We start from the raw sequence: 25,411 nt of genomic DNA, 5'->3' as shown, positions 1-25,411 counted from the left end.
TGTGCTGGTCAGTCTGTCATTACCAGCATTTATATAAAGAGAATACATAGAGATAACCTGTGTCATTAAGTAGTACGTGTATGCTACTGAGACATAGAATTTTGAAGGTGCAGGAATTTTGAATAGTTCTAGCATGCCTAGTTTCCCATTAATATAGTTTAAATTAAAAAAAAAATCCTGAAACCTTAGTTCTCTTTCCCAATCCTTTCAAAAAATGTAACCTTCCCTTTGAAGGGCTGGTGGTGCCAGATATTAGAGAGTTAAACTGGGTGTCTTTTGTTTAAAATTGTTAAGGTCTATCTCATCTGTCGTCTCCTATAATTTTCAATTTATCAACAGTGTGTAGTAATATCTTTGATTCATTAGAAGAGAGAAACGGATGGCAAAAGCAAGTAAATATGTCAGTTAAACCCCACAAGTATTAAGTCAGCTCAATTTGTTTGTCTGGTAAAAACTGGGCTCTCATTGGGTGAACCAAGGCCAGGCTGATTCACCACCAGAATGCGAATCTGGATCTGACCTTGAATTTGCAGATGTGCATAGAAGAAATCTCTTGAGTTTTGAAACAATTGCCTTTAGGGAGAGGCAGGAAGAATGTAAACAACATTGTTAAGCAGAATGAAGTTAATCAGTTACTGTCATTACTACTGAAATCAGTCTCAGTTTGACATCATGTTGATTTTCTCATTATTTTGTCTAAATGAAGATGAAATTATTTTTTTCACTTCATTTAGATTACACGAAACCGGGATGTTTCTGAACAATCTTCTTGCTTATAAATAGCAAAAGGAAGTGATGTCATACATGAAGTTAATAACTAAGAAGAGAAGCTTTTGTGCAAAAATTTCAGTTTTAGAGCTTTCAGGGGAGAATGAGGTATAAGCACTGAAAGAAAACCAGCATGAGTTGGAGTAAAGAGTGCTGAAAATATCAAGCATATATGGAAAACCCAAAGCATGTAATTACATGCTGTCCTTGTAGAGAGAACGCTTTCTAATTGTAAATTTGGGCTTTTGGAGGTGATCTTAAAAACAATGCTGTAGTGAAAAAACAAGACAATGTCTCTCTTTCTTGGCTCTCTGTTTATGTAGGCTGTCATCCAAAGCTGTCAAAGAATCAAGCCCTCTTAGCAGAACTTTTCCAGGTGCTTTCTGTCTGGTGGAAGTTTACACACAGATTACACTTCTCATTCAGAAGTGTAATAACTACAATTGAATTACCCATGTCCAAATTCATTTATGCTTCTGTTCTCTGGTATTCAGTTGAGCCACAGAGCATCTTTTGGGTGATTCAGATCCACAATAGCCCTTCTAATGGAAGTGATCTACTTTACATGTCAACACAGACTAACTTATCTGGCTCATATTTTCTCTCTTGGAATGCAAGACCTAAAATAGATGCCATTGTAATACTTGGCTTTCATTTCAAGACCCATCTACTGATGCCTGATGGAAACATTTTTAAACACTCCATTTAGAGATAATTTTGCTGCTCATATGTTATAGATTTCTTCTAATTCCTCTTTCTCCAGCTTAAACTAGCAGGGGAAAAAAAGGGTTTTGTCTGATTAAGATTTTAGTCTTATTTTATTGGTGACTCCGAAGTGCTGAAACTTCCAGAGCAATCCTCAATGCTATCACAAACAGAGAACTGCACCTGTTTTTTAAAAGTAATGAATATTTATGTCTTACCTTCCTTACTAAAATAAAAAAAAAAAAAAAAAAAGTAACTCTAGTATTTTGGATTATACAAATGATGACAGTATGCCTAAGTTTTAAAAGTGTCTGATGCTCACTTTGAGACACTTTGAGGGGATCTTGTTCTCAGAAATGGGTGGTTTGTACTTGGTGAAGGTTGGCCTTGGGCTGTCTCAGCTGGGCATTCAGAAAGCCAAACATCCAAAATCACTCTTTCCTCTGAATATGTGTTCCAGTCATCTGATGTGTGTGGAATTTGAAGCAACTAAATATGTGCCCACAAACTGAATGACTGATTGCAAGAACAAAAATTGAAATCAGTTTTATAAATTATCAGTGATGGTTCAAATGAAAAATAAGTTACAATTTCAGAGCAGAAACCAACCTAAAGCAATCTTTTAAGATTGCTAAGAAACTCTGTAAACACAAGTCTGTCTTTAACAAATGCAGTTTTATTATCACTGTTCCCAAGATTGTGGCAAGTGCTCATGAATTATGGCAATTAGCCAACTGAAAAATACTGTCTTGATTTAAAAAACTAGTGAATGCTATGATTTGTAAAGGGGTATCTGCATTTGCCAGAATGATCCCTAAAAAATTTTAGAAGGAAAGAAGCCTTGGCTGCAAAAGAGGAAGAAATGGGTCAACTATCAGGTAAGCAGGGTACAGTTAGAATGTCTGGGCTTTTTGCTTTTCTATCAAATTTCCCAAAAATTCTTCCATTATTCACAGTGCTGCCTATGATGTCAGGAAAAGCCTTATTTAAGCCCTGAGATACGGTATACAGGACTTTGCATGTTTAATCCGTGGAATGAGGAAAACAAATCTTGCAATTCTTAAAAAAATAACAAACAGAAACAAGTAACCTCAGGTTTATGAGCCTTTGCATTTATCAGCCATCAGGTGGAATCTTCTCAGCCACCTCAAGCTAATGTTGAATTGTATCACACCCTTCTAATCAAAATGCTCCTTTGTGTGTATCTCAAGCACTGCTGCCTTTAGCCCTTCCCGTTTACAAAATTCTTTATCAAGATATGTAAAGCTAAATTAAGGAACTTTGACCAACATTTTCCAAATGTCACTGCCTGAAGTCTAGCTTTTTGTTAGAGTTGCTGAGCATTAAAACTTTCTAGAGAGTTGGAGAATGAAGTTTTGTGCTCAGCTGTGGCTAAGCACAGATTTAAGCACCTTAGTCCAGGCACTCAGTATTTTTGTTTATGGTTAGGGACTAGATGTTACAGTGCTGAATTTCAGAGCTTCTATCATATGCATACAAGTCAGGTGAGTATTTAGGGTACACTAAACATCTGTTACAATGAGGAGAACAGTAATACTTTATGGACATACTATATATGCATAAGGCTATTTTGTCATGCAGGTATTTTTCATTCTGACTTCAGAGGAAAATGTAGGTACTGACTATCTATCAGGAATGAGTTCCTGCATGAGGACATGAGTCCTCCCTGCATGATTTCTGTTGGGAGAAGGAGTGACTGCCAGTACCCCTGCCTTATGAGGGCTGACCTGAAAAGGTTATTGTTTTAGGACCATAAATATTGTGTAAATGAGGTTGGTGCATGGATCAGCATGAGACTTATTTGATTGTTTTCACCTTACTCTTCCTGGAGTGGATAATTAGAAAAAAAAAATCACTCCAATCTGCACTGATTTCATGGAAACCTAAAGTGAATCATGAATATCCAGCCATATGTGCACGGGATCAGCTCTTCAATCAAACTGTGCCAGAAGTATGATGTACAAGGGGTCAAGTTTTATAAGGTCAGGTCTGGATTAACTGTTTTATGGAACAGTATTAAGCAACAAACTTTGCTGTTGAGTCATTCTGAAAAAAGTGAGGCTAAGTGAAAGGCAGGACTGACTCCAGATTTCATGTCTGAAGCCATGAGAGGTCAGGTTCAATGTGAGAAATGTGAAATAGAATTCATATAAATGGGACTAACTTCCAGGATTCAAGCATGTTCTTAGCATAGCAGTGTAAGGATGGGGAAATGTTAATAGCAAAATGTTATTTTATTCAGATTTCAAAGTTTGCTTCACTTCCCTGACAGGTTTTGATCTTTTTTTATTTCTTTTTTCTGCAAGATTTTCTTATTTGTGTTACATGAAAAGAACATCCTCTCAAAGTCACGCAGTAGGAGTAAGCCTTCCTTGAGACAGATTCTTATTTTTATATGTTCTTACTTTCATTTAACTTCAAGCATCAGTAGTGTCCTAATAAATTTATTTATCTTTCATGTTCTTCTAGTCAAGTGGCCCTATCACAGGATAAAGTTCTAGAAGTCAAGTATCTTTGAAGTTTAGGTCCCCCTATGCTTAGGTGGCAGCTCTGGGGTGGTTTTAAGGTTACAGTTTCAGTCAGAAGTATGTGTGCTGCAGGTAAGCATAATTTTACTCTCTAACAGGCAAATGAACAATTTTTAGTAAGATAATTTGAGTTGGGTTTCTTTCACATTGTCCATGCTAATAGATTTATCTACTGCTATCTTTCAAAAATAAAATCGGAGGTAATCATTCCTTATTTTTGCTGAGAGAGGTCATCTTACGTTTATTACAGTGCTTATGCATGGCAGGTATCACAAACTACCCAAAGTACTGGAAGTTCATTTTCTAGCTGGCTACCAGCCACTTCTCTATGTGCAAGTGTCCTGACTCCTGCATGAAATTAGGCATAACTTTACTCAGTTTTGTCTTAAGAGATAATTTCCAGCCACTTTCTAGGAGCTTATAGAAGCTTGTTTAGTTAATAACTAACTTTAAATGTATTTAATGATTTAGAACTTGCACAGCAAATGAAAAACACTAAAAAATTCTTGACACTGAATAGATAAGAACAACAGGCCATTAAAAATGAAGATGCAGGAAGAAGCTAGTCAAATTGATGATAGAAAACACTTGCTAACTCCTCCTTGGTACTGACGGACACCTGGTGTCACTTAACCCTTCCCACAGTCTGTTTGTATGGTGTGTTATTGCCGTTTCCCTGTCCTTAGAGTAGTTCAGAAGCTGCATGCAGTAGAATTGTTTTGATACTTTATGCTTGCATTTCTATGTAAATATGTTTTAAATAAAATTATGTGGGGTCATTGTTTTTGCTTCGAAATGTTAAAATCATATAGTCTCTTGAGGACATCTAGCTCTTAATGAAAAATACCATATCTGAATACTGGCAAGACAGCAACAAGAACTTATTTCTCCCCACTGTGCTTCTTTTGTGGCTTTCTCCTCGTTATTGGTAGAGCCAAGAAGCTACAGCCCTAGCGGGGCCATTTTGGTGCTGGCTGCAGCTGGTTACATCTCCTTCTTCCAAGTGGTAAGTGCTCTTGACTCCTGCTATATTGTTTTAATACTCTTATTTGTTTTTCTCTGTCACACTTAAGGAGACAGTGAAAATAGAAATGTGAATTTCAGAACCAGAATGAAAAGCCAAGGCTTTTGAAGTGGGTTTGTATTTGTTAAGTGTCATTCTTTTGGACAAAAAGCAATAATGAGTGTGCATATATATGTATATATATGTGTGTGTATATATATATATATATAAATGGTTTGTAAAATTCATGCTGATAACAAATCCACCATATCACACTTTGAAAAAATAACACTTACTGAGGAATGATTTTCAATCTTTAGGCCTCTGAAAAGTGCTTTGGTTTGGTTTTGTACTTTTGAGAGAGGAGAGGAAGGAGGGAAGGTAGGACTATTTTACCATTTCTGAATTAATTTGCCAGTTTCCCTATTCTACATACCATACATGCATACACTATCTCCAGCCTGTCTCTGTTAATAAAATGAAGGCAGAGATGTTATAAAGGTTAGCTTTCCTGAAATGAGAGGATTATATTAGAATTTTACATCTTATTTCACAAATCTGCTTGTGAACCTCATACTTTGGGAAGGCCTGAAAAAGCCTTGAAAAACATGAATTAAATGTAACTCAAACGTAGTAGGCTTTGAACAGGTTAAAAATAATTTTGAAAATTAGCAACAGCTTTACAATTTTTAATGGCATATCAACCTCACGATCACTACCAGGGCTACCTCAGCAGGTGACTGTAGCAGGTGGAGCATAGGGAACTAAACTTGTTGTGCTTTACTTATGTTTGTCTGTCTCTTCCCAGGCCTGGAAGGAAAAGTGTCTTGTGTTCCTGCTCTGGGGGGATGTCTTTACCAGCCTATAGGCAGAGTAATCTATCTAGTCTTTCCCATGTTCTTCTGGAATATGGAGGTGGATTTACATAACATGAAGAGTCATGTTGCACCAAAGGCTCTTGATTTGATGCCACACAACTCCTTCCCTTTACCATTCTGAGTCTGATAACAAAAAATACTGTGATGAGGAATAAGACATGCATAATTATGATGTCTCTGTTTTTAAAGAGTCAGTTTAAAGAGCATAGTTGCTCTTTCTGTTTTTTGTTCTAAATAACCTCTGGCAGGAAAGCACCAGATATTGTGGATATTGTAAACTGTGTCTATACCTGACTCATCTTTAAGTAAAGCTCTGTTTTCAAGAAAGTAGGAGCATTACCTGAAGACAAAGTGTTGAACTGGGCCCTTATGTGGACGGTATCCATATTTTAATAAAAGCTTATGAACTTACGGCAAGTGTTTGAAAATTGTGAAGCTTGAAATGTGCCTGTAGTGGATGCAGGTAAGATTCTAAGCCACAAAGGTAAGACAGAATGGACTCTGACAGAGTGTTAAAAGGAAAGAGTGTTAAAATGTATTGCTGTAAGAGGCAGTACTGCTTAGGACAGGCTGATGACCACTTTATCTCTTTTCTAAAATCTGACTACATTCTCTGGTGATTAGCTGTTTATTTCTAAATTTGAAGACTTAATAATTTTAAAGGATGTTTTTCAATTTTTAAGGTGTTCTGTTACTAACTCATTTCACTTAATCCCTAGAATTGAGTAGGACTAGATAAAAAACCCAAAACATAGAATCTGGCATTTCAGTAGTAGTAAATATAGTAGAATAAATTATAAACTTTCAGGTTTCTACTATGTGTACAGCACTTCTCAGGCAAGGATTTTTTTTTTTTTTTTTTTTTTTTTTTTTTTTTTTTTTTTTGCAATAGTGCAATAATTCCCTTACCTTTTTTTTCAAGCAAACTCACTTCACAGTCCTCTTGCTGGACACCAGCATCTATTTTCCATCCTGTGGGACATGTGTAGATCAGAATGATGAGTGCTCTGTTTTCCTGTCATCTGTTTCATTACAAATCTGAAGTGCTTTAAATTGTCCTCCAGATTAAAATGTGTTGTTAAATGGAAGATTTTGCATGAGGAAAAACAAACAAGCAGTGGAAAGGACTGGTTCAGTATTTAAAATCAGGCTGTTCTTCCATAAATTGTGTGTATTTAGGTAATGTATCCCTGATTTGCTGTGGTGAGGATGAGGACAATATTCAAAATAATTTGCATGTGGAAAACTAGCTGAATTTCATTGCTGAAGATGAGTGAGCAGTGGAAGAAGCAGGCACGAGTATGTTCACTGCAGAAAAATAAGTAATTAAGAGGATCTGAATAATTACCATTCCTCCTAATCAATTCAGTGGGACACATATGCCACTGAGGTAGGATGCTGGATGCAGGCAGTGCATGGGAAGGAAAGCTGGACAGAAATGCGGCTATTTCAGCATATTAGCAGCAGTCTGGTGTGTATGCTGGCTGTGCCATAGTCAGTGGTGTTCTTAACATGGCCATCTATTTTTTTCACTCCGCTTTCCTTGTAAGCCTTTGTCTTTTTCAGCTACTCTGGTATGTCTGTCTCTCTGAGTAAACACTAGCAGTAGACAACAAAATCCAGGAATGTTCATCTCAATTTTTTGTCTGCAGGCTTCTTTGCTCAAGTTCTAAATGACAGAAAAGTTTGTTGGGCATGCTCTTTGTAGCAGCCAGTTGTAGCTAAATCCATCTACAAACAGGCTTTTAAATCTGTATTGGCAACTTCTGGCCCTTAAAATGCAGGACTGAGCATCCCCTTACTGAGACAAAATACCTTTGAAATATATGTATGCCATAAGGGCAGCTCATATTTTGAACATCAAATATCAGATGCTAAAGTCTGTTTAAATGAAATTCTGATTACTAACACTTCATTAAGAGTAGGAGATAACACTTTAGTACAAATGAAGTGAAAAAGTAATCTATCTTTTTTTTTCTAGTTAGGATTTTTTATGATCAGGATTCATATTTTGTCATAGAGTTTACACAGAATCCAATAGATCTATAGAAAAAATTTTGGAAATAAGTATTCGGATCACTTAAGGAGCTTTGAACACTTCTTTCCCCACAGGACAGAAGCTGTGGTAGATCACTGTAACTTTTTATTCAAGGGAACGTGGAACCCAAGTCAAAACTAGGTTAACTAATGGACTGAAGTTGGTAAATTCTTCCATCATGCTCAAACCCAATGTAACATCCATGTTGCAAAAGAATTATTCCATTTTCGTGAGTCACTAATGTTAGCAAAAAAGTAATTTCAAAATGGGATATAAACGCCTATGCCTGTCTGCTTTTTTCATAATGAGTTATTCTAGAGATTTTTTTTTTCTTTAAGATCAGCCTATCTCTCTCTCTCCCATGCTCAGTCTACAGCCTAACCAGGAAAATATCTGCTTTGTTAATGGAAATTACCTTTAGATGACATCCCAAGAGCTGTATTCTGAGTTAGCCTGATTTTACATGACAAGTTAAGCCAATGAAAAATGTTGTAATGAATTCTGGTTTTCTGCCATGCAGCTCACCCTGAAGCAGAATGCTGGGTAAAACTGAATTATGTGTTTATCATTGCTATTTAGTATCATTAGTCTAAACCGGGTCCCCTAGGAACAGTCTCATCAAACACATATGCCCTAAAGAAAAATCCATTTTTCTGGAACATGTAACTGTCCTGTGACACTTTAAAACAAATAAACACGACACAAAAGAACCCAACCAAACAGGCTGATGTTTGGAAGATGTGGTGTTGGAGTGGAATACAAGAGTAAGTTCCTAAACTGTATTGTCTCACTGTATTTCTACTGATGTTCCCTTCCTACCTCAATCAATAGTGAGGAAGCAGGATTGGATCCCTAATGGTTTGTTTCTGTATCACTCAAGATAGCAAGATTTTGGATTTTCCAAGTTGTTATGTTAGCAGCAAAACCAATGAATTTTGATTTCTCCTGGATTTGCATTCTTTACTTTCCTGAGGCCAAACTGAATGACTAACAGATGAATCTTGTCTGCCTTTCCATTTGTGAAGATGCCAAGTTGTGTCTCTACCCACTGCTCACCCACTGATTTTCAGGAACTTGTGCAAGGATATAGTTTTCTTTCGGACTTTCAGGACGAGTTTCAAATTGCCCAGCAATCTCAAAAGTTATTCAGGGGAGAAATATCAGATAGACCAGGAAACTTCATACTAGATAAACACTGCTTTTTCAAAGAACAAACAAAAACAAAAAAAGAACACGAGCCCAAACAAACAAAAAATAAAAAGAAATGTAAGCCCCTATGTTTTACTTCTCACAAATAACACAGCATTAAGGATTTCTTGGATACTAAGTCCTGCTATCCTGGAGTCTAAAACCACTCAGAATGGCATCTGGCACCAGTGAACATGCAGGCTCAGCCAAGGCAGTACACAGACTATCAGAATCCTTTAGCATTTTTGGTAGGATGGTGAGGAATTGCAGATCTTGCTGTTGGAAATGTGTGTATACTGTTTTGAATTACACCTACATGTAGATGCATTCCAGATCTTCAGAGATGCCAAAACTTTTGCTATCTAACTTGGCAAATGTATCTTTTCACTTTTCTCTCCAAATTAGGCTCTTGGTTTAGCTTGCAAATCCTATACAGTGATTTAGCACTTTTTTAAAAAACTGTTTTTTTAACATCTTGATGTAATTACAAAAGCATATGTGTATCACTTAATCCTTTAAACCTTTCCACTGAACTGAATTACATAGCATTTCTACAGCCAACCATATGATCACTTTAACACTGCATGCATATGAGGGTTACCGCAATAAATCAGACGACTTGTTGGATATTTTCCCCTTTGCTTCTGCTTCAAAATAAATTCTTAGTGACTTGGAAAAGGTGATAGTATATGCTTGCAAATGCAATGCATGCAGCAAGCAGCTGTTCTAATATTACATTTTAAAAAAAAGGTTGCTTCAGGTTAAAGATTACTTTGGTCCTGTTTCTGGTTCAACCTCTGCAATGTAAGAAAGCCCTGCTCTGAGGCAGATGAGATGAGTAAGGCAATGACAAAGGGTGTAGGCCTAACTCAAAAACTTTCAAATGTGGCAATGTATTTAGGTGAGGAAGGGACATTCGGAGCCAAATGGTGCCAGAAAGTTACTTGCAGAACCTACCCTGCTCCCCTGGTTCACAGAGGCACTGGACTGTGACTTCCTACATGGTTCTTACCCTGGCCAAAAAGCAGGGATGAAGTGGAAAGTTAGAATTGCAAGGGAGAGATTGCAAATATATCGAGGCCTCAATTTTGACATTGTTTTTCATGACTTACTGTAATCTTTTCTCCTCTTTCCTTTGATACTTATGTGTAATGAATGCCCCTGTGCAAATAAAACCCCCATAGGTATATAATAATACCAACAGAATTATTGGTGCTTGGCCTCTCCATTTCTGCTGCTCTAAGTACATATGCAATTCCTGCTTTCAATTCCTGTTTCATGGCAGGGGAACCTGTAAAATGCTGTGTGTCTTTGCAAGAATAAAGCACTGGCTTATGTTTGCAAGGAACTCCAAGATCTGAAATGAAGTTAGATGTTAAGGGCTATTGATAAGCTAGAAGCTGAAATGGGAAATACCTGGACTCTCAACCTCTACAGTGTCATTCAACTGAATACAGGACAGCAACAGCAATTAATTCTGTTGCCTCTCTTACAGATGTAATGTCATCAAGAGAAGTGATTGTCTTTTTTTTTTTTTTTTAGTTGGGTAGCAGAAACAGCATCCTGAACATGGGCTAGAAGTGATTGTGAGCTGGACTACAAAAACGTTTGCAAGCTCAAGTAGTGTTTATTTCCAGATATCCTACTATTATTGCATTTTTAGCCATTTATCTTTTTCTTTTCCAAAATGTGACTCACTGAAGTATGTTTCCTAGTTGCACTGTAATCTTTGTGGTGCAAAACAGAAACAGAACATGTCTGGATTTTACTTCAAACTTCATCTCATAAACATTGTGCAAAGACCCCATGTAAACACCCTAATTGAGTTAGGATTTGAACTTACCATAGATTCATCCTTCAATAAATCTAGGGTCTTACAGATGCCAATAAAAGAGTCTGTTTCTTTGAGCACACTGAAGTCTGGGTAGAAATAAATGCTAACATTCTGAAAGTTTCATATCCATAGAAAATGGTGAATGGTGTCCCAACAAATGATGTGACAAGTGTTGTATCATCTGTCCCCATCACATTATGAAGAGGACTTTTGCCTTCTGTCAGGGAGCATTTGCCGTATGTTTGGGCTACAATGTTTGGGCTACAGCGTTTCCTATTACAAATGTAGCCCAACGTTTGGAGTAATACGAAATTACTCGAGTATTTAGTAACAGGGTGTTCTGGTTTAAATACAGAATTTTCTTCACTTTCAAGGGTGGATTGTCACATTGACAGGCTTATTAATCCCACTGGCATCTGATGGAGGACTAGAGGATCTAGCGTGGAATGTAAAACCCTTTAGTTCAGAGGTTGCTTTCTTAAAATACGTTTAAAGTGCCATAAAGTGGAATTGATTCAAGACTGAACAGTCAAGTATTGTTGGGTTTGAAGTATTTCCTAGTATTTTACGCATTAAATTACTTCCTTCATGAAAGAATATGTGTGCTTATGCACAGAAAGTAAAAGTAGTTGCACTCCTTTTGTTGTCTCCATAATTATTTCCTGCCCTGTCTCGTATTTAGCAGCAGAGATAGAAAGAAAAGTTTGTTTCCTATCTCTTTAGTCTGGCAAAGAAGTGACTCAGAGCAAAAATGTGTTGGCAAGTCCAGTGACCTGTGAAATCAGTCAGAAATCAGATGAATCAGCTAAGGAATTAACTGCAGAAATAAATTACAAAATATTAAAGCATCCTCATTGCTGCTTTAGCTGTGTTTCTGCACCGGAATCTTTCTATTATATATTCATAAGAAAAGCATAATCTGAGTTCCCCTACTAAACCAATCAAACAAATGTGAACTATCACATACAAATTTACATATAGCTTAACAGAAATACTTGACTTGAATCAATAGACCTTTCCTTGGAAGTGGGAACTTGCTTTAAGAAACCTATCTCCAAAGTACAAAAATTGTAAAACTTGAATGAAATTGTGTGATAAACCCAAAATAGTTTAAAAAGGAAGGCAGGAAAGAAAGACAACAACATCGTTGTGTGGGAACAAACTTGGAGTTCAAGTCTGTATGTTTTTATTTCTGTAAGTTTTTTAGAGAATTTGCATCTCAAAATACCCTGAAAGAAGAGAAAGCAGTGTATCTGATAAAATATGTCTCCCTGGTTTGAGTGCAGCATTCGTGTCACTGAAAGAGGGAGACTGAACATCATGCAATCAAGCATACTACTATATGGGGAAATTATTCTGCAGACTGATTGTGTTAAACTAAATACTGTTACTGGTGTCAAACTCACTGGACAGAGATTACTACATAATGTGTAAGCTTTGGTAAATTAAAGAAAGCAGATACAAATTTGAGGTATTCCTTCCCTGTCAAAAATCCCAGGGTTGTTTCTTTTTCTTTTGGAGAAACTGTCTTGACAGCATGAATGGGGGGTGAAACAAGTGGAAACAGTACCTGCTAGTAGCACTGCATATTTATTTTAGCAACTCCTAGGTGGCAGGCACAGCTTAAGTGTCATATCTGACAGAGAAGGGAGACCAAGTATTATTAGTCAGTATGTTTGCTTTGTGTGGGAGCTAAAGTCACTGGAATTTTTTCTTAGAGGACTTGACTGTGACCTCCACAATCAAAAATTGCCCTCTGCAGCTCACAGTTGGGTGCTGTCAGCAATCATTCACGCCCAAGGAGTGACAGTGGTTTGTGTAGCTGTGTACAGAGCTGTGAGGGCTGTGGTTTTCACAGCATTGCTAAAATACCTGACCAAGCTCTGTGGGCTGAGCTGGTGCTGCAATGGACAGCACAAACAGCAGTGAGATTTTCACCAGCTTCCATGGCCTCTACTGCTTGATACAACTTACAGTTCTACTGGGTTTAGCTCCAGGATGTAGAGCAGATAAATGAGCTGGGATGAGGCAGCATCCATGAAATAAATGGCATGTAATATTAACTGAAACTTAAATGGAAATTATTTATGTCAAATTTGCTTCTGCTGGAAGACCCATACTGACAACTGCTTAGCCACAAAGGTTTTCAATTTCTCTGTTCAATGTAAAATCCCCAAGGCTTATTAAAGAAGGTGGTTCATGTACATGTAGTGATACAAAGTCAATAAGCTGTCCACAATTGGATTAGAAGTCACTTGCCTTACAAGAGTTCTTTCTGGTGAACAGAGATTCTTTAGCAGGAGAAGGGAATGAATCACCTTGTAATCTGTCTCTGCAGTGAGTCATTCCAGGAACAACATAATTGCATTATAAAGAAGTTATTTTGGATGTGAAAATATATTATAAACACATTACAGTTTGTTGTATCTTCTTCTTCACTGGACTGTTTCAAGGCAATGCCATCACTGAGCTCGGAAGCTGTTACAAAATGTTTGTGAAGATGATTGTTGTGCTTATTCATGGGAATTTAGAGATAGAAAGCTTTTTTTTCCTCTGCTTTTATCAAAGTAGTAGCTCAAGCTGTGGAAACATCTGCCCAGCTAGAGAAGAAAGCACCATCTCTCTCATTCTAAAGAACAATGAGGGGAAAATAGGCAATGTACCTCAAGGAAATGTTCCTCTTGTGGTGTAAAAGATGATGACTTATTAAACAGACTTAATCTGTTTTGCTAAGGTACAAATCAAATAGTTTTAACCAATGTTATACTGCCCACCCACATCTCTGTTTTGTACCTACGTACCAAACTGATTGTGGTGTGTTTGGGGATGTGTGGTGTCTGGGGTATTTTTGTGGGGTATTTGGGGTTTTGCTTTTTTGTTTTTCTGATGATAAGTTCCTAAATTAGTAGATACACAGTTTTTTTGATTTCTGTGAATTAGGAAAAAAGAAGCTTTTGCTTTTTGTGGGTGGGAGTGGAAGTAATGCAAGTACCTAAAATTCCTCCTCTTTTCAATTTTACATACCTTGCTCAAGTGCTGGCAAATACCTGATTGTTTTGCTGCTTGTATAGAAGAAAAAGCCTGTGAATCAAATTTTTCTTCCCTCTGACTCTTCAAGGGAATTGTGCTTCTTTTGATGCCGTAAGTTTTAGCTTACATATTTTCCAGATTCTGTACTGCCTTAGTGTGTGACTCTGAATTTCATATGAAGTGTTAGCAGTCTCTCTTCACAGATTAGTTAGACAAAACAATCCTTTTCCAGCTTGCGAACCAAGGACATCATTTCAGCTTCAGGCCCAAAAAGTATAAACAACAGTGAACTGAGGAGAGTAATCTGGGAGGATGATTCCATAACCTGAAGCTGTAATTGGACAACTTGAGCCCTAAATGTAAATGGACCAAAACTTATAAAAGTGTGAAACCTCGTGACTCGTTGTCCAGCTTGGGTGTAGCCATTGCTGGGCTCTTGTACTGCCCAAAGTGTATTCTTTGAAGGCCTATTAATAAATACTGACTTTATTCCTTTAACTCTGTCTACTTCTGTTGCAGGTAGCTTCCCTAGGCATCACTTTTACTAAGTTTTATGACTAACAGTGCATTTGACTGAATAGCTGGAAATACTACAGATGGTAACTTCCATGCATAGCTCTAAGAAGGAGGGTTCTTCCTTTTTTTCCTTTTTCACAGTTCCTGTCACTGTTGATTCAATAGAAAGTATTATTTCTTTTTTTTTATCTCATCACGAATATTGAGTTGATCTGAAGGTCTTTGCAGTGTTACTGTGCTGTCTTTGCCCTGAAGCTACTGCCTCAAGCCCTAACAGGAGGAGACTTGCCTAAGCTGCAAGCCTTTCCAGAAACATAACCTTCACTAGAGGTGGATGGTGGTTCTTCACTTCTTGTCAGGGTGCAGATTAAAATTTAGTCTAGGATAACTCATCATTTGTTGTCAAAAACATTCTGTGGCATGTTTGAAGCAAAAATGGGATGAGTTTTCCACTGCTTTCCCAGGAACTGCCCTTCCACAGTTTACTAGGAAAGAATTAATTGAAAACCTAAATTCACCACCAAATGAAGCTGCACAGATGTGCCCAATGGAGCTTCCCTGCCCCTTCCGTGGGAGTGCATCACTGAAGCAGGAAGCATTGTGTCCTGGTGGGACCAATGATTACTGTGTTGCTAATTAATAATTCAGCATTACAAAACACTCTAAATTATTCTCTCTGCTCTTACCAATGCAAGAAGTCTATATTTTTCAACTCACATTAAAATTTTGAAAGCCCTTTTTTTAAGGCTGACTTATGTTTTAAAATAGAAATTGGGTGTCAGTTGATGATCATCCAATTTTTGGTAGTTCAGGACAAAAACCTTGCACTTCACAGGACTTTTCTGCTTTCCTCCTTTTTGAATGCTATTACAGCTCGTCAAATAGAGTATCTAAAGATCTAATTTTTAACCTGTTTTTTTTTTCATTTCAGATGTACTTGTCTTTATTCTCATTAATTAGCTCTCATTCCTGAAATTGATGCTGCTGAAGTAAGCAGCAACCAAGACAGTTCCAGTAAAACACAAAAGAAAAGACACTGATTTAGCTCTCTGAATTTTAATTGAAATAAGATACTGATGCAGTTTTTCTGGCTCTACTTTCTTTTTTCTAAAAGAGCAGCAAAAGATTTATTAAAATTACATTGCCTTGTATAAGTTACAAGTTATAGATACTTTCCAGATTTACACAAATTACTTGTAGAACTATTTCCTTTTCTCTTTTAAATGCTTTAAACACCTTCAAGAACAATCACATTAAAAGAGAAAGTTCCTTCACTGTCAAAGGGATTCTGTCAGAGACACTAAAACAAAGTGGGGCTGAGACAGTTTGGAAGAAATAATACTTCAACTTTGCCCTTCCATTTGTAATCGGCATAAATGTGTCAAAACAAAGGACACATCCAAGAATATTTCTATCCCTTCAAAGACCCAGACCAAATTACAACCAAATTCTTTCATCATTTTTGTTTTATATTTGGCCAGTCTTTTGAGTTAGGTAATGGAAACTTAATCCTTCCCTGCTGCAAACTCTTTTGCAAGACCAATGACTATGAAGTCCACCTGCTCAAATCTGAAGGACAAAAAGATATTTAACATTTGTCGTTGTTCTCAGAAAACATCCCTGAATACTCTGGCAAGAGTATTTGTATTCTCTTTCAAGACAAAGCTAAACCTCTAGTTCAAGAATGACATTTATCAGGACCTGTAGTACAATGTTGTCATCAAGGTAGCAGACTTGGACCACTCAAGTTAAAAGGCTATATTACTCAATCTGACAAGTTTAACACTTCCACTCAGCAAATCACTCCTTAATTCCTGTCTTGACCTGATTCTTCAGATGTCTAAAACCCTTAGGCCGTATTTGGCTGATGGTTCCTTAGGAGCCACCAGCTTTTGCAGGAACTACAGAGGGATCTCTTCACAGACATCAGGATTTCAGGATGCTGAGTCTGCACACAGCCTGCTGAGTGCTAATAGATCTTTTCCCACAACTACTCTGTCAATAACAGAACTGCTTGGAATGAGTTGCTGTGGGCTTCTGTGTCTGTAGCATGACTGTGAATATTGTACCTATATGTGACACTCTCCTGAGCACATCCATCCACCACAGATAGGTTTGTATTCAGTCGCCACTCAGCTAGTGTTTTCCTCCACGTTTTTCTTCTTTCTTCAGGCCTCTTTCTTATGTCTACTTATTTAAAGGGACAAATCACTAGTGACATAATACTTACTTTTCACTGCAGGATGTTCATTCAGCAGTCCTTCTAACCTGATCTGAAGCATTTAACCTTTGGTTTTAACAGATACTCTCCCCAAAGTTCATACGGAAGAATTGAAAATGTTCCAAGGTGGTTAAGTACCCTTCAGATGCATCCTGCCCAGCTGGCACACAAGGACCAGCAAAAGAACCCTACTAGAATGTTCTCCTAAAATTAATGCTATAGGTTTCCATACTGTGGAATATTCTATTCTGGCAATATCTGTTCCTGTAGGCAGAGTCTCCCTTCTGGATTCCTGAAAGGCCCTGGCACTAAGGAGGAGGAAGAATTCTTGAGTGGAAGATGAAATAAGAAGAGACAGGAAATGCTTGATTGGAGAGAGGGAGGATAAACCTGCCTGACAGAGTGTGCCAGTATGTGTCTAAAGGAAACGCTGGAATCTCCCTTCTCAAAGGGCTTGAGTTCTTTGAGGACTTAGTCCTCAAAAACTAAGCATTAGAAAATGTACTGCAAGGAGCAATACTGCATTGGCAGGAAAATGGGATGGATGATCTAATTGTTTTCCATCTTGTCTAAGTCTATGAATAATCCAGATCTCTTTAGCTGCTCTTTTTCTTACTAATTTCCAAAATATTGTAAGTTGGGAATTACTTATTTTGAAAGAATTTTTATTAATTGTTATTTCTTTTAACCCATCAGGTCTGAGGTACAGTATATTCTGTAACCTACTTGCAAAATTTGTAGCTAGGTGTAGTACTAAATTCAGGCAAATATATATAGACACAGCTTGTTTCTACAGTGTTTATCTGCAGTTCTGGTGGCAGTCATGCTCAACTGTTTGGTGGTGTGGTATGAGTAATTCTGTGCAAGTAAACCTGTAAAGTTTGCATAATAATCTTTGCAGAGACTTTTGAATTTCCTTTGTTCTCCCACTACTGCAGATTCTTCCTGATACAATGACAGCAAGTGGCCCAGTATCTCTATGGATGTTAGTTAGCCTGACAAGCATACACCACCTATATGTCTCTAGCAGGCTTGGTAGTATTCATTCACTCAATAAGGGAGCAGAAATAGAAGGGATATTTTTTTCTGAATTAGATATTATATGAGTTTTGTTGTGCTGTTCACCTATAACATTTAAGGCAATTTATTTGTTCAAAGAGCCTTCATCTTACCTCTCCCTTATTTCTGTAGCTCAAATACAGTGTAGTTTGCATTCTTTCTATGTGACTTTTGATTTTAGTTCCCCATTAGGGAAATTCTATATATAAGCATGTGTATGCTTGCATAAATATTAAATGAAAAATCAGGGAGATACTTAATTCTGTCCCTGGTGTGAAATTCATTACATTGGTTTAACTCCAGCCATTCACAGGCTTAGATAGCTGAATCAGATCTCAGGACACATACACAAATTAGATAAGCAAGTGGATTTCTTAGAGTTAAACAGCAAGACTGTAAGTTCTTTAAGACAGAATTCATAAAGCTCTATCCTTGAGTTCAGGGAGGTGAGCTTAGCAGACTTCAACATGCTATTACTTCACAAACAGTAACTAGTTTATCATCCTAACTCCTATATTAAGGAGTCTATCGCCAGTGTGTTTTCACACAAAGGAATTGAGGCACACAAATAAAAATTGTACTCAGACCTACACAAGCAGTGGGTGGCCTTGCTGATCAGTGGAAGTATTCAGGGAAAATTATGTGCCTCATGAATGTGGGTACAGGTCTTGCATCCAGGTCCTGCACTTGAAATAAGAAGAGACAGGAAATGCTTGATTGAAGAGAGGGAGGATAAACCTGCCTGACAGAGTGTGCCAGTATGTGTCTAAAGGAAACGCTGGAATCTCCCTTCTCAAAGGGCTTGAGTTCTTTGAGAACTTAGTCCTCAAAAACTAAGCATTAGAAAATGTACTGCAGAGCTTGGCACACATGGTGACTTGACCCCAGAAATGTCTTGTTTCATAACTGACGCAATCAATGAGGTATAGCTCATTCTAAAAGCAAAATACCAGCATTAACTTTCATTTAGAAGAAGTAGTATCAAGAAGCTACTTCCATCTAAGTATCTACCTGCAAAGAAGAGAACTGATTCTCTTTTGATCTGAGGCATTATGATGACTTGTTTAGGACAGACTTTCAAGGCTGCAACTAATGCTGAGAGCCAGTTACTTTTGCTAAACTCAAAATTTTTAATCCCTTTGTGAATCTATTATGGAGAGCTTGCGTTAGTCATCACAATGAGAAATAAACTTTTTTGAAATGTCCATGCTAGAATTCACGATGCTGTTTAGTAATTTGAGGAAATGGGCTTTCATTAAGCTCCTGCCACAGTGAAATTTGTACAACGCACTCAACGCATGAGCATCCAGCAGTAACGCAGTATATTCTTAATCAGAACAAACTTACTGTGAGCCAAGGATCAGTCAAAAAAAGAAATAGGAAGCTTGCAGCTCTCTTTGTGAGCTTCAATAAACCTGTCTATCAGTATCTGTTCAGCAGTTCTCTATGCTGCAGCCACACTTAAATGAAATATCAGTCAAATTTAGCCTGTAAACTTCTGTCATATATATCATAACTGTTCATGATTCAGTTATTTTGGATATATTATAGTCTTTGAAATAATATTATTTTAAATAGATATAGCTGGAAAAAAATCTTGGGTTTAGGACAAGAATGGCTAAACTAAGGAATAGTTGATATAAGTATCAAATAAATGTTAATTCTTAATTTACATCAGTAATAATAAAGTTGTATCTAGAAGAGCTAAAGGGAAATAAAATTGCTGAGTCAGTTTCAGCTCTGTCTAACACTTGTCTAAATCACTGAGCTTTTTCTAAGAGACCTGATGATGTTTGAATAGTCCTTTGGGTTGGGGAAGATTTTTATTTTGAATTGAAAATATTTTCAGTCTTTTAAAACTTCCTCCTACTTTTATGCAGTAGGAGTTATGTTATTCTGAAGCACTTCAATAAAAAACAACACACTTCTGTGTGGTCTCAACATAAATGAATTTGAAAACCTGTGCCTAGCAACCACAACAATAAAATGCCATAGGTTTCGGTTGGTTTTTTTTAAGATATTATTTTTTCAGTAACACAATTTTGAACATCTGATGGAAGGAATGATTCTTTTTTTCTAATAAAAAAATATTTTTGAGGGTAGTCTCACTCTAGAAAAAGGAAGTTCTCCAGCTGTTTCAAGCTATGTGCTTGAATCTTCAAGCATTTTGACAATTTTATGTATTTTCTCCTGCCCCAGCAAAACCACGAATTTCCTATTGAAGATGTGATTGCAAGGTCATTGAGCTAAGAGACTTCTTTTGAGTACAGATTCAAGACCTTTAAAAAGGTATTTACCCTAAAGAATGTGTGGAACCTTTTTTCAAATATGCTTATGATTGCCAAAAGAAGGGACTTCTAATGTATGCATGTGAAATATTTAATAAAAATGAACTGCTGCTCCAGTTCTGGAAAAAGACTGTACTGAGAAACTTTGCCAGATGACACCAGGTCGTGAAGTGCTTTGTGAGAAATGTCTTGGCCTGTTCTAGTTACTGATGAAATTTGCTTTCCACTTCAGTAAAGCCAAAATTTCACAGTTGGATGATGCCCTGGAGATTATCAAGAACACTAAGAAAAATTTCCCATCACCTCTGATTAATTACCCAGAGTAACAAGTGTTCCCCTGGGCCACGTTTTGTCTCAGCTATAGATAAGCACTGCTGTGTGAATTTTAATGAAGTGCAAACTCTGCAGCAAGCAGGATAAATTCATCACTGCACCATGTGATCCTGTTGGCAAGCTGGTAACATAAACCTAGAATAATAGTAATTGCTCTCTAATATAATAGTGCTAAGAAACTCAAGGTTACTAATTCAAGTGTATTTTGAGGTGGGGAGGATGAAAGGAGGGGAGAAACACACTAAAAGAGCTTCTGCAGAAATTAATTTAATGCATAAGAGTTATTTGTAGAGGAAATCATGGAATATTGACAAGAGCATGATATCCATGAAAAATCTCCAGTCCTTCCTACAGTGCAAATACTGATTTTTTTTCTTGTTAAATATTTCTTTTTATATCTTTCTACCAGTTAGTGCATTTGAAGTATTTACTAGTGTCCATAAGAATATACAGTAGGTTATCCAAAACAGATGTGGTTTCTTAATTAAAGTACTCCTTTGTTATAATCAGTATGTTACAACACATAATTAACTCATGAATATCATGATCGATCAGATTAGTACATTGAAAATTATTCATAAAAGTTAGATCTGTTGGTAGATTTGAGATGCATGTCCTTCACTTGGTTAAACTAAGTCATTGCTCTTCCCAACCTACCTTGCCTTGTTTATATTCTCACAACTGAAGGAAAAAAATGTATTTGTTTAGCTATGCAAATGAAAACTTATTTGGGACATATTTTTGTTTTGCCAATTCATGTGTTTTGGTGTCTTTCTTCCTCATTTTTAGCCCTAAGCTGAAGCACAGCTTTTCTTAAAATTGAAGCAGAGGGTGTATGTGTTTTGAACCTCTTTTTTTCCCCCTGTTATTTGTGCAGAACACAAGTTTGAAAGAGCTGAAATAATAGAGAGACAAATGCTTCTTAAAAAATCTGCATTGTTTCAAAATTTTGTTTAGACTTGTCTGTAATCCTCCAAGAACTCCTCTTTGAGTAGAGAAACATAGTTTGTCTCATTTTATAGAGAGTAAGCACAGAAATGGAAAAGCTACACAACTGTAAAAACAGACAGATGGTCCCTAGTCCTTGATACAAAAAAGGATCAGGGGTGGTGGTGGAATAAAAGAACCACCCAAACAAACAAATCAAACCAAACACAAAGAACCCAACCCAAAACAACTGCCAGAAGACCTATCAGGTTTACTACTGAGTTTATCCAGGGAAAAGCTTTGATGATTCACAAGTGGCTCTTGAGCTGCCAGTCTTTTCACTTTGCTTGCTGTGCATGTAGTGCTGCCCATCACCTGTTGTTAATTATAACATCCTATAAATCTAATGTTAGAAGACTAACACTGGGACACAGTGCCTGCCCTGGCTTAATGGACACTCTAGGAAAAAAAAAATCAGGAATTATTCCTGGATGAGCTTCTATGAACCTGGCATTGTCATGAACTGATATTTCTATTAAGAAAAACACAAGTGAGTGCCTTTAAACAAATAAAGTGTTGGCTTTGTACAATTGTTGAGGTTTCAAACGCCGTATCAAAAAACACTATGATGGGAAGCTATCATTTAATAAATCAAAATAGCTTACTTGGTAATAAATATTTTTCTTAGAAAACACAATATTCTCTTTTTGGTGGATCATATGACTTTCCAGTTCCTGAATTTTTTTACATTACTGGAGTAACCAAGGAACATGGGAAATAACTCTGCATGGTGAAATCATTCAGTTAAGCTGTGCCTACACTGTGGTTAGAACAACTTTAAAATGGGTGATTTCAGGGATAGGTAATCAAATTATTCCCTTTTTCAGGTAACCACAAGTCAGCTGAATTGGGCAGCGCTGCCTTTCTGAGATGATGAAAGTATTTAGTTTTGACTAAATAATTTAAGTTTTATTTCTTAGGTTTGTGTTCTACAAAAGGGTGAGCAGTATTTCCATCTCCAGTATGGGAAATAGTTTCTTGCCTGTATGGGCTCTGAGCATTAAAAAAACCACAACAAACTAAAGAAGGCCATGAATTGCTGCTATTGACTCTGTTCTATGTTGGCTGCTGTTCGGGTAACTTCCACTTATATCGATAAATCAGCCTTTGTAGTTAGCAGTGGAAAGAAAGCCAGTATATAAAATAAAAATAAACATGAAGGAAACTGCACAAAGATGTAGATTCTGCTCTCAGTGACAGCAGTCTAAATTCAGATTCAGTCTAGACACGTCATATAAAAACCTGCACATACACAGCATCTATAAGAAACATACTGTTGCATTTACACAGATGTATTCTCACATGTAGAATAACCTGCTGACATAAAATATCACATTGACTGGCACCTGTCTGTTGACATTACCACAGACTATCAGGTGGTCTTAAATATTTAGCGACATGCTTTGCTGGAAACATATATATGCACTTCCATACTTGCATGTATTTGTATATCAATTCATACATAAGCAAGTTTCACCTGAAGAATACAAGTAACAAATGCTTCTGTAAGTAATACTGCTCTATACAAAGTCCTTCAAGTTTTCCAATGTCTCCTAAGAAAGGCATAAAAAAAGCTTATACAAAGTCTGAAGAATCACCTTGTTTTACTGGAATCCCTTTTATGATGCACTTCTCATGCAAAGACCACTGTATTCTTCCATTTTTCGGTTCCACAATTATTCAGTATTCTGAGTTTTTGTCTTCCTGGGTGTGATATTCTTTTTCTAATGAAGTGCAATGTGGATATGAATATATTTGTATAGCTTCAATGACTTACTGGCTCTGCTTACTTGTAAAAATATGGTTTTGATTAGCCTTAAAACTCCTGATTCAACCTACTTTGTGAAAGTTGAGCTATATTGTTTTTTACTGTTCACATGACATGGTGTGCATTCTAGCTGAGATCCAAGGTACTGTACAGTGGACTCACATCAAAAGAGAAAGTGTTGCAGCAAACCTTGATTGGAAGCCGAAATGTAACTTAAGGAATATTAATAACAGAAAGGTATTGAAATCAGAGTTCTGGCTTTAAGCAAACAATTTCTCAGTGGTCCAAAGTGCTGGTTGAGGAGACGGATAGGACAAAAATTGCTGAAAATGTATAAGAAATATGAAGCCTTGGAAAAAAAAAAATTGGAGTATCATTTGTTTAACAGACAGGGCTTAAAATGACCTCAAAGAACTTTGTTCCATGTTGGTTACTGTTTTGTAGGGGAATTCTATTACTTTGAAAGCAAACTTGGAGCCTGTGGCAGCTTTGTTAGATACACTTTTAACAATATATCTAGCCTCTAGCTGATCTTCCTGTGCTCCTAGCTCTCCATTTTGTTTCTGTTTGTCTGGAGTGTTGATTTTATGACAACCCATTTAAATCTCTAGGATGCTGTGCAATGCTATTAGGGCAATGGACAGAAAAACTGACAGTATCTTGATTACTGATGTGCCAGGAAAGGAAGAGATACCTTCTCAAAATCTTTTACATAACTTGGTTCTGAAGTTAATTATATATCTGCATGCTTATGGGTGAGCCTCAGAGCCACTTGCTTAGGCTGTTGTTCTTTCACTACAGTTCTGCAGCTGAGTGCCTCCCTGTCTGCATCCTAAGCTGCACGTTCCTGTAACACAGTGTGCCTACATCAGCCCTGTGCTGTGTGCAGTTCCTTTCTTGAGGGAAAATGTGACAGTGTTGACCAGTGACTGGTGGGCTTTCAGAAAGGCAGTTTTCCTGCTAAGCAAGTCATATTTGTGAAGTAGGGCACCGTAGAAATGCCTATCCCAATAAGCAGAAACCCATCTCAACTTGTGTATGAAAAGAAGCTGCTGCCCTCAGCAAAGCCTCCTTCTCTCAGAATAACACCCCAACATCTTCTGGCTTTGTGAATGGAGAAGTTCTCATCTCTGCCTAGAGGTCTGCATTCTCGTGTGGTTTCTATCTTTTGTCTCTGAAGATTTGTGACAGGATAGATACTTTTTGATGCTGATAATTTTTCTTAAGAAATGAAACCCTGAAAGATGTGTTAATTGTGTTGTTTCAGCGTTAGACTTTTTCATTAATTATGTCAGAAAATTACCTGAATTTAATAGGAGAGTATTTCACTATACCAATTCTGATATCCAGACTCCACATCCAGTAATGAAGAGGTCATAAAAGTGCCGAGTATCAAATTTGAAGGATTCTGACAATCTGCATTTTCTTTTCTAGAAAGAGAAGAAAGAAAGAATGTATGTTAATAGCCTTCAAGTAGGCAGGAGAGCAAAAAGATATTTTTGACTTTACTTGAATAAATAAGCTACTGAGAGTTTATTTTCCCGTTTTCATATTTTTGATATAATCAGACATTAATACATGAAATAAACATGAAACAGCCCAGGAAAATTGTGTTTAAAACTGTTGCTCAGTTTTAAACCATGAAGGGCTCAGATTTCGGTTTGGTCTGTTTTCATCTGGAGGATCTGCATTCCTCCACTACACTTTGGTGCAGCTCTATAATTCACAGAAAACCATGTTATTTTCTCACTGGACTACTTTGCATATTACAAAGGATCATTATTTCTAGTTGTACACAACTATTTTTTCTCTTCTCAACATCAGTTTCAAGCTTGGTCAGAATTTTGAACAAGCAAAAGGTGGAAAGATGAGAGAGAGAATTGAAATATTTCAGCATGCAGTGTAAACTCTGGTTTATCACAAAATACCAGACAACAAATTGCATCAACAAAAGCCTAAAACCAAAGTAGTTTTTTCCCTGCCTCATAAACGAGTAACAGTCGACAGCTCTGGAATGTGCACTCCTCTCCCATGAAAACATTTTTCCGCTCTGCCTTTTCCAAAACTCAAAAGTTCAAAGCTAAACTACTACATGTTATAAAAGAACAAATTTACCATGACACTTAAACAAAGACATGAGTCAGTGTTTTCAGATTTCTTGAGGGAGGAAGGAGTTATGTTTCTTGTTAAGGCAAGATTTGCAGTAAAGAAGTTATTTTTATAATTTTATGTATCTCCTTATAATT

General features: G+C 36.9%; 1 long non-coding RNA gene across 1 annotated transcript in view; it reads right to left on the bottom strand.

Moving 5' to 3' along the window:
* LOC136375439 (uncharacterized) overlaps positions 1 to 25,411 on the bottom strand; it is a 55,328-nt gene that overhangs the window by 14,250 nt on the left and 15,667 nt on the right. Inside the window, exon 2 of the long non-coding RNA XR_010746076.1 lies at positions 24,469 to 24,595. This is a non-coding gene — a long non-coding RNA (uncharacterized lncRNA). The remainder of the gene's footprint in view (positions 1 to 24,468; positions 24,596 to 25,411) is intronic.

Source organism: Sylvia atricapilla, chromosome 2 (assembly GCF_009819655.1).
Source record: "Sylvia atricapilla isolate bSylAtr1 chromosome 2, bSylAtr1.pri, whole genome shotgun sequence".
Taxonomy (NCBI): Eukaryota; Metazoa; Chordata; class Aves; order Passeriformes; family Sylviidae; genus Sylvia; species Sylvia atricapilla.
The sequence above is the reverse complement of the archived record's forward strand: the minus strand, read 5'-3'. Positions and strand labels throughout refer to the sequence as shown.